The sequence below is a fragment of the Aquila chrysaetos genome, chromosome 5 (genome assembly GCF_900496995.4).
Source record: "Aquila chrysaetos chrysaetos chromosome 5, bAquChr1.4, whole genome shotgun sequence".
NCBI classification, from domain to species: domain Eukaryota; kingdom Metazoa; phylum Chordata; class Aves; order Accipitriformes; family Accipitridae; genus Aquila; species Aquila chrysaetos.
Genome location: NC_044008.1, coordinates 6,784,097 through 6,793,972, shown reverse-complemented (window position 1 = coordinate 6,793,972; position 9,876 = coordinate 6,784,097). Strand labels below are relative to the sequence as shown.

At 45.2% G+C, this 9,876-nt stretch overlaps 1 long non-coding RNA gene across 2 annotated transcripts; it reads left to right on the top strand.

Moving 5' to 3' along the window:
- Positions 1–1,650: 1,650 nt before the first annotated feature.
- On the top strand, positions 1,651–9,526 carry LOC121233354. Of its 2 annotated transcripts, none has more exons than XR_005932538.1 (3): positions 1,651–2,515; positions 3,344–3,467; positions 9,313–9,526. It is a non-coding gene; the product is annotated as an uncharacterized LOC121233354 (long non-coding RNA). The 2 variants fall into 2 exon arrangements; XR_005932539.1 differs by lacking the exon at positions 9,313–9,526 and adding an exon at positions 6,006–6,092 and having other exon boundaries at positions 1,656–2,515.
- Positions 9,527–9,876: the final 350 nt, after the last annotated feature.

Here is a 9,876-nt window from a genome sequence, read left to right as displayed (position 1 = left end):
TTCAACAGTCCTGAGAAGACTCAAGTGTGCCTTTGTGTTTGTTGCAGGTTTCTGTTTGGACTTCAGTAACAAGCGCATGCAAATCTGGGCAGTGTGGGTGTTTGATGTACTTTATAAAACCATAAATCACTTAAAAAGGGGCATGAGGGAGCTGTTTTTCCTAGGGGTGGGCTCGACTGGCGCTTCGGGGTGGTATTCTCTGCTTGCAGTCGATCATTCAGCCTAAAGCCATCTCTCTGCTGCACAGTTCACGCTGTAGAAGAGGAGGTGAAGTGGGGAACGTGAGCCAGGCAGAGGCACCACCGGGCATTTGATCTGATACAAGTCAATGACTTAGACTTAGTCCAAATGTCCAAATTTTGCACGTGTGTTTGTGTTTTTTTTTTTTTTGGTTGGTTTTTATAAGATAAGCTCGCACACAGATCTTTGTCATTGAGATCTGCTACAGTAACTACATGGGGCAAACACAATTCAGAGCTTTGCTGTTGGGGCTAGACCAGTTTAATGTGGTCTGCTACCTTGATTTAGGAGGTGGTGTAATTAGAAGTCACTTGGCAAGCAGCGAGTTAGTTTTCTTCATCTTTGTGCCAGATAAGGGTGTGGGTGAGGGAGAGATGTTGCACTGAGATAAGGAGGAGCTTTTAATTCATTTCGTACGTGACCTAAATTCAGGCCCTGTGGCCATCATGTCAATCCCACAGTCTCGTCTGCTGGGTTACTGACGTAAGTAACGGTGACACGTGTGTATATCGAACGTTCTATTCTGTGGCTTTAGGAAGGACATCTTGGGGGAAAAAAAAAACTTACTTGGAGATTTAATGATGCTTGTCATCAGTTCTGTTTTCCATAGCCATGAACTCTGGTTTATCCTAGCATTGAGAGAGCATATGACAGTGCACATCACAAAAATATAACATATTTATCTTACGAGGGCAGCTTATGTTGTAGGAAATCAGACATCTCTTCTACTGCTGAGGCAGCAAATGTGCAGAATCAGAGTATGACTTACTGAAAATAATGCAAAATGCAGATGTGGCTCCTGTAAAGAAACTGGAAAGCCCAAGTCCTTTGTGCAGGGTCAGAGCTTTTATCGGTGGGCTGCACAATCTTGCGCGCTCTCTCTCTCTCGCTTTGGATTTCCTCCCACGCTGAGGCAGTTTTGGGAGGGGAGGTGGTATGTCCTATCTCCCGCTCCACAAGAGGTGTCTGAGCTTCTAGGTCATGAGAGAAAATCTGTGCAAAACATCCTCCCCTGTGCTTCATACCTAAAAAAAAAAAGCTGAGACTGCTCAGGGAACTTAAGCACAGAAAGACCTAATTTGCAGATCCCAACAGGCACGTACATGACATAGATGCTAACCCACACGGTCCTGCTGAGATGACAGCATTTCTGAGTGCAGTAGCAAAACTCCAGATAGCTGGGTAATTACAGTGGCAAAAATTATGCGTTTATGGCCCTTCAGGAGCCTCAGGTGATAAATGTTTTGTGGATTGCACTCCTACATTTGAGTGCCCAAACTCTGTCCAGGTCTCCTGCAGTTCCTCGTGCCTTCAGTGGCACCTTGGGCACGGTATGTGCAGGCTGCTTGAGTTTTGAATTAACTTCTCCGAAGTAATCCCAGTTTTCCTGTATCCTTTTCACAGGTCAGCCCAAGCTCAGCATGACGGGAGCGGTGTAAGCAGTGCCTCAGCAGCACACCTGCCCTCGAGTACGTGGCTGAACATCTCACGCTGTGTGTTTCATCTCCAGCATTGCTACTTCCTAAAGTTAGAAGCAAATAAAAGTCATGCTTCATGGAAAATAAACCTTTATAATTCAGGTCTCCAGCACCACCTGGTCTTCCATCCTCTCCCTAACCTCTTACTGGATAACATTTCCCATGCTGATTGTATTAGCGTAGCATGGAGTGAAGTACAGTCAAAGGCTAATCTTTTTGCGATTGAATATTAGATTCGTCATTTCAAGAGGCTCTTACAAACAGCTTTTTGTCAGACTGATGGAAGACAGCAGGGACGGAAGAGAACTTGAGGGAAAAGCACGTGTCTCTTCTTCCCAATGGTTTTATTCTCTTTTTCTTCATAGCTTTTACATTATGCAAATGGTATAATGTCACATTCTAATTTCAAGAAAGATGTTCACGACTGAGCTTGACCAAATCTTTCTCAGAAGGCAAATAATTGACTGTGTTTAGGACTGACAAGACACCTGAGACGGTCACTAGCAGCTCAGCCCTGGAACAAACAGAAAGGAAAAACTTGGAGCTGCAGGACCTAAAAGGGAGTAAACATGCAGCTGAATAATAGTGATCCTGTGCCTCTTGTGCCGACTTTAAAAGTACATAAAATTACACGTTAAAAGCTATTTATTGCTATTTTTTTTCAGGATGAAGATCTAGGGCAAACACTGTTGCTCTTCAGGCAAAGCCTATCCTTTATTCCTTATGCTGAAGGTGGTAACCTTCCAAGGGACTGGTCCTACACTACTGTATGAGCTATTGCAGGAGCTGACAACCAGGTCAGGTCCCAATACTTCCCATTCCTATCTCAAGACAACCTTTGGCTGTTTCTTCTTTTAACTACTTTAAAAAATCTCTATGAATTGCTTTCCTCTCCCTGCTCCCAAAAGAAAACTAATGGAACCAGCTGTTAGCCATGTTTGCATGCAAGGCAATAAGGGTGGTGTCCAGAAGGGACCTAGCAGTTAAAGTGGAATGTGATGCTGAAGCAAGTAAAGTATAATATGACAACACATAATACCTATCTATCTCCAACGACTGCCCAATTCTGGAGGTTCTTACTTTGATTATGCGTCTCCTTGCATTACCTGAGTCCTCTATACCTACAGGTTTGCTGCTGTTCAGTCTCACCAATCATGCTTTTTTATGTTGAGTAAAAGCTTGCAAAGCTACAGTCTGAAGTCCTGGTTATTTTTGTTTATCGTGGGATGGAGGATTAGAGACAAACCTAAGTCCTTTGGCCTATCCTGTCTGGTAGTGGTTCTCAGAGCAAACCTAATGGGCAGTGATGAGATTAAGCTGCTCAAAGTAAGTAGTGGGATCTCCCTTTCTGAAAACATGGAAGTGTATACCAGTGTGGTTCACATTCCTTATCCTGAAGGGGTTCAGATCTTCCTCTGCCATCTCCTGGAAGAGGGGCTTGGTTTTGTTTGAGCTGCTGTCTAGAAAATAATGTGGGATTTAGGATGTTTGTGGGAATATTGAGCCAAACAGTCACCATAGCAAAGGGTCTTTGCTTTGTCACCTCGCAGTTAAAGCTCTTGCTGGGAATTTGGGAGGTGAAGGAGGGAGTGACCAAAAAGCCACCTTCTGGTGTTTGTGTGCAGGTTGTGTTTGTGTTTAACATAGGTTTTAACATTGACGTTCGGGAGAGAAGGAGGATGCTGTCCAAAGAGCCTGAGGAGATGGAGCTGCTTTCCTGGAAGCCTGGATGAGGAGACTCCAAGGGAGGTGAGATTGCAGACACGTCCCTGTGTGCAGCTGCTGCTACGAGCTTGGCCTGACATGACTTTCTGCTCTGTGTGGGGGGGGGTTTTGGGGATTTATTTTCCATTCCCTCTCTGGAGTGCCCTGATCTCCCCCATCTGTTGGAGGCAAGGCAGCTTCTGGATTCATCCCCTGCAGTACAAAAGTCTCAAAACAAAAACGCAATGTCACCTAATTGTGAGAGCTGAAATTATTTATGGACCTGGCCTTTGGAGTCAGAGCCTCAAACTTCTTTAATTACCTTTGAGGATCTGGGCACAGGATACCATGGTGATGAGAACAATATTTGGAATTCAAGTCTTGTCTACTGTGCTTTAGCAGCTGGAATGGGCAAGCAGCTGATTATGACCATAACAGAAATCATGCCAAAAACCTACATACGCACAGTTTGGAGTGTTGGCTTTTTAATCAGACGTATAAAACTCTTGTTATCTTTCTTAAGCCCTGCTGGAAACAAAATTTGGAAGGAAAGCTCCTGTTCAATATTCAATGTCCCTGTGTAATCTGAATCTTTACCTACAAAGCTGCCTTTCAGAAAAAGTCCTCACCAAAGGAGGAAAGACTAGAATGTAAATTATTTTCTTGATACTGCTATCTGGGGCATTAACATACATTAACCAAGAAACAAAAACTGAAAATGCAAATTATTCCTACTACAGATCCATACCAACATTGCTGGAATTAGGCTGAATCTGCCATTGTTTGATTCAGACTTTATGAAATAAGAGCTCTGGGGACAACTTAAAAGTTTAAGGTGATTTGTTTCTCAAAGGAAACCACCTGGATTCGTTAGCAGACCACGGCAGTTGTCAGCACGTTGCTGTTAGGGCAGCCCTGATGATATCTGGGGACAGTCGCTGCTTTTCAAACTCAGCTCTGGGGACCCACCAAGGCACAGCTACACTCGCTCCCTGCAGACCACAGGCTGGGGCTGCAGTTGTTCCAGGAGGAACAAGAGGTCTGGAGGCTCCTGAAGACATCTCATAGCTGGTCTGCTCTTAAAACACAAAGGGCCAGATTTCCTGAGGAGGGTGAAAGATTTCCAAAGATAAAGTGTTTAGAAGAAGTGATCAAACTTCCAGCTGATGAACACTGAACTGGGCAGGAAGGGGGCTGGAAGAAGTGGCCTGTAGTCTTACATTCGTCATGCTTCCAGTATGACTTTGGGCAAGTTGCTTTTGCATTTGCTGTTTCTTTTGCTTCCCATGGCCCTTCCCATAATACAGCAACGCTGAAGCAGTGATGATTTCTTTACTGCATTGAAGGTATGTGAATGGGTAGGTATGTGCAGAGCTGATTTCCTCCGCCTAATTTTTTAGCTGGCCAGGTGCAAGACAGCTCTGGTACTGGTGTTATATCATGGAATTAGTGCATAACTACCCAAGCTAATATATCCAACTCACAGGACTCTCCGTAGGATGATGTAAGACTTGGGACCAGAGACATTTCGCATTCAGCCAGATTGTAGCACAAGTCTATCAGCCCCAGCCACGTGGGATTCATCTGAGCAAATAAACTGGTTGTCTAGTCTTGCTTTGGCACCACAGGGAAATTGGCACATTCGAGGCATGATTCATCTTGCCCTAAAGCTGATATCTAAAATAGGTCAGCTGAGCATGCTGTAAAAGTGCCTGTTTCTCTTCACGGTTACAAAGGATGGGAGGCTTAGTAAGACACAGATGTCTCCAGCGTGGATGTTTTGAATTAGGCAAGACGAATCCTGTCTATGCTGTATTTTTAAAAAATGCCTTGTGTGATGGCTACTCAGGTCTCAAATTGGAAGTACAAGTCCAATTAAAAAGTACAGTGTCCTCAAGGGCACTTGAAGAAATGTGTTTGTGCTGAGCTCAAGTCTGACCAAAACCCTGACGTATCTTCTCCTAATATTGAGTGGCTATAAGTTGCCAGACACCAGTGTTTGGTCCTCTCTGTTGCTTTTGTTTACCAACTGAATTCAAAGATTTAATAGATATTTTTAGAGATTTCTCCCTAACTTTAAAATGATTGGGATCAGGTAGCATACACATTTCCCCCTTCCTCCATAAAGAGCTATAGGACTTGTAACAATGACGATATTACTTTGCCCCAAATTGCTATTTTCTTCCTTTTATTTTTTCCTTTGTCTTGTATCAATCCATAATGCTGTGATTGTGCCACAGCTAAGAGGAGAAGATTTTTTGAGTGGTTTGTTACAACTTGAACTTAGATTTCTAATCAATTTGCACTAACAGCTATGGAAACCAATGTAACAAGCCAAACCTTTTCTGTCTCTTTCTCTTTCTTACATTTGAAAAAATAAACTGAACAGCAACCTAAGTGAGTCTTGTATAATTATTCTTCCATTTGTATTTCTAGAACTGTCGATCTGGCAAGCGTCAGAGAGTGAGATTAAAAGCTTTCTCCTTCTCTCTCAATGAGAGATTTCATTTGCCTCTATGTTTTGCAGTAATATAATCAGTTCAGCAGGAGATGGTTTTGTTCTCTGTGGTGGGGTCTTCCTAGCCAAGGGAGTTCTGATTAGCAGCCCAGATAGGAGGTCCGTTGACACGAGCCCCCGACGCGGAGTGCCTTTACAGCCGGAGGCAGAGCGCTCGGGGCTGGAAATGCGTGTCCCCAGCAGGCAACCCGAGGACCTCCTCCTCGTGTGCTGGCTGGGGTTTAGGGACTCCAAACGAGAGCCCGACTCCAGCACCCTCCAGGTGGGAGCAGGATGATGCCTTAAGTCAGTTGGGCGGTTGCTGGGCCAAGGGCTGACCGTGCAGATCAACCGTAACTCACTTTTTGCCCCAAACATGGGCTCTCGGCGAAGCTCCTCCAGCCAGGCACAATCCGCAGCCAGGGACACAGGGAGTCCGTCATCTTTTGCCCTGGGACTGGCCCCAGTTTGGTGGGAAGGGGAGGTGCTGGAGCATGGGATGGAGGGGGCCATGCTTGGTGGGGACTTGGACTGAGGGCCCGCCAGCGAGGACTGCGAATGGTTTGGTGCACTGTAGAGGAGAACAGAGAAATTTTCAATTAATGAAGAATTATACTTTGGGTGCCTAGATAGTTCTAAGTTTACACAGCAGCAGAGCAGGGAGTTTTAAATATTGCTTTCTGTGCATTTAAGCACCTGAATTCCACTGGCACCTCATTTAATTTGTCTTTGTCCTTTTTTTCACCCTGACTTGCAGGCTCTGTGCCTCGATTTCCAACACATAAACACAATAAAAAACAATAAAAAGAAATTGGAAACACTTTGGTTAAGCCTTGATGACAGCTGGTATGTAAATGCAAAGGCTTATACTGTCTCTCAGTACAGAGCAACCCTTAGCACTTCAGTGTTTATAACTTTTGCATGGTCAGACCCACGGATATGCCAATACTTCGGTGCTTTCGCCGATTGCTCTGTTTCCTAGGTCTGTATATGAATTCGAGAGAGGTGTCAAGTGTCGTGCAGTGTAAGTCCTTTGCCAGTTCTTCATTAAACAAAAAGCAAACCTGCCTCTAAGCCCCAAGGATGTTTTTTCCCATATCTTTCCCAACATGCTTAATCACTTTATGAGGACAAATTGTAAATTTTTAACCTACTGACTTTGCAAAAGTCAACCTAAGAGTTGGTATTTCCATTCTTTCCTGTTGTCACCACTAATAAATATTCTGTGGTGGGGCCTGAGCTGACAGTTGTGATGATGAGACAGGGTGGAACAGAAATACTTGATCTTCTGTGGCTGCGCTGACAGCTGGTGTGGACTGGCACGGCTCCAGTGGAGATCTGGCCCCTGGTCCTGAATTCGTACAGGAAAGCCGTCTGCGGAGGCAGAAGCCATTTTACAGCCTGCATTTACCCTTAGCCTGATGGGTTTTAATAGCTGGTATCAGGGTGCTGTTGCATCCTACAAGGTGTTGAAGAAACTCGTAATTAAAGGTGGAAAACACAGAGCATGGACGGGAGAGGATGCGACGCAAGGACAGGCAAACTGTTTTTCAAAGCAGGAGAGGTTTTTAGAGTTACGCCGCTGGTAGAAAAGCTAGCAGTTAAAGCGGAGAACCTCGGGAGCGCTCGTCTCCCAAAAAGCAAGGAGAGGCTGCCGAGCCAGCCCGGCAGCGAGCATCCCACCCAGCGAGGTGTGCAAGCTGTTGCACAGCCCCGCACCAGCCAAGGGCAGCGCGAGCCAAGGCGCCAGCCCGGGAGCCAAGCGGCGATCCAGCTGCCCGCTTTTTGGGTTTCGGGGAGGGGCGAACGGACTCGGCGACTTCGCCGAGCTTGGCACCCGAGCCCGACGGCCCGGCCAACCGTGCCCCTCGAGTGTGCGTGGCGGTAGGCAGCGCTTCTGAAGCAGATAGATAAAGAGGTTGCGCGGGGACCGCTTTCCACACAGCAATTAACAGGAAGAGACGGCGCCGAGCGAATATTTCAATCGCGTATACAGGAGGTGCCAATATGTTTTGCCGTTCTGCGATTGTGTTCTGGAGGTGCCAGCAGGGCTGTTACAGTGAAGGGTCTGTTCAGTTGGCATTTCCACTGTAAACCTAATTTTTGAAAGGGGTTATAATTCGGCCATTTTTAATTAACGAGGGGATTAAACTTGGCACACGGGTACTCAAGGGCTGTTTGTTGCTGGTTTAATTTGGTTTTTTTAATCCAATCTGTTAGGCCCATCTCAAATAACATTCTTTGTTTCCACTTGCTGGGGTTGACTTTAAATATGTCTATGTGTATGTGTGTGCCTGTATCTATGTATAAGAGAAATGAGATTTATCAAGGTGAAGAAGTACATCGGAGCAGGTGAGCAGGTTGCTGAAAGATCCCGCATTCCCAAGGCCAACATAACTCATACCGACTATGTGCTGAAACAGAGTATGCAGAGGCAGTTGCAAATTTTTTGCTGAATCTCAGAGCAGAATGTTGTCCACTTGGGACATGCAGAAAGTTTCTTCCAGACTTTGGCGTCATTCTTATACGCAATATTTTTATAAATAAATATTAGTAGCTCACAGCTTCAGAAAGAACCAGGCAGCTTGCTAGTAAGTCACTATTAGAATATGTAAAACCATGTAAATAACATGACATTGTAAATAGTTACCTATCACAGACTATATTATTCTAAAATCCCAAAGTTATAGGGCCATAAACCTCTCAGTATAAGTATTCCTTATGCAGCCTTCCCTTACACAAGTTTCCATTTTTTTGTCTCTGCACCATGTCTAAAAGCGAGCCTTCAAAAGAGCATGTACAATTTGTAACAGGTATTTACACTGACTTACAGAATTATAGTGCCGGAAGGAATGAAAGAGTACCAGCTAGGCCAAGTAGCGCTCCTGAGAGCTGCTTTTTTTCTTAACTTGTTCTAAAAATCTCTTTAAAACCTGCTTTTAATGATGTAAAGTCCACCTTGTCAGAAAAATTTATTCCAGTTCTTTACTATCCCAACCACTGGAAAGTTTTTCCTCATATCTAAACTGAATCTCCCTCTTCTTAACTTAGTCCCTATATGCCCTGGACATGGAAAACAGATTGTCCTTTGCTTTTTTGCAGCATGCTTTTCATGTGCCAGAAGGCTGCTGCTGCCTTGTCTCTTGGTAGTTCTTGCTTCTTCGGGCTTTCCAGCTTTCCCAACACACTCTATTTTCAAGGCCTCTGAAAATTTGTCTGTCTTTTAAAAAACGTGTCTTACCTCTTTCTAACTGGTCCAGCCTTCCTGGGAGTGCTGAAGTTTTTGGGTGGTGTTTCAGCAGAGTCCTTGCCGCTGCCCCTTAGAGCTCAGCAACGTTGCACCTCACAGGCCCTCTGCTCTTTCACTGATGTTTTCTTAAACATCTTTTACAGATGACCACAATACATAGAGTACACAACTTGGACTCACCAAGAAGAACGACAGCATCTCTGTTTTTGTACAAGTGCTTCATAACCCTGTTGGCAAACACTCAACTGGAAGGATCTGCAAATGGCTGCAGTGGAACCCTTGAGCTGGTGACTGGTGGGTCCTCAGTTGCCCACAAGACCAGAGCTCTGTGGTGAGCAGAGGGATAAGAGCGAAGTGTAAATCCCTCAGGCTCTATATTGCACTAGCAAAAAGCCTGCCTGCCACGTGAACCACATGCGCAGTTGACAGGGACCGTTCTTCGCAACAGAGGCATCCTTTGGTCTCACCGAAAGTCATATCCTGGATCAGCAAGTCTACAGCTTTGTCCCAGCTTTGGCCGCAGTCTCTGGGCAGCTTCAGGAGTCGCTGAGCTAGTTTGGTAATTGCCATGAACTATTTCCATCTGTCTGTGACGCCTGTCCGCTTGCTGGCCGGTGGCCATCCCAGCTGATGCCTGCCTTCATCCCACGGCTGCTCTCCCATCTTTGGGGATGGGCAAAATGGAAATATGCAACACAAAGCCGATG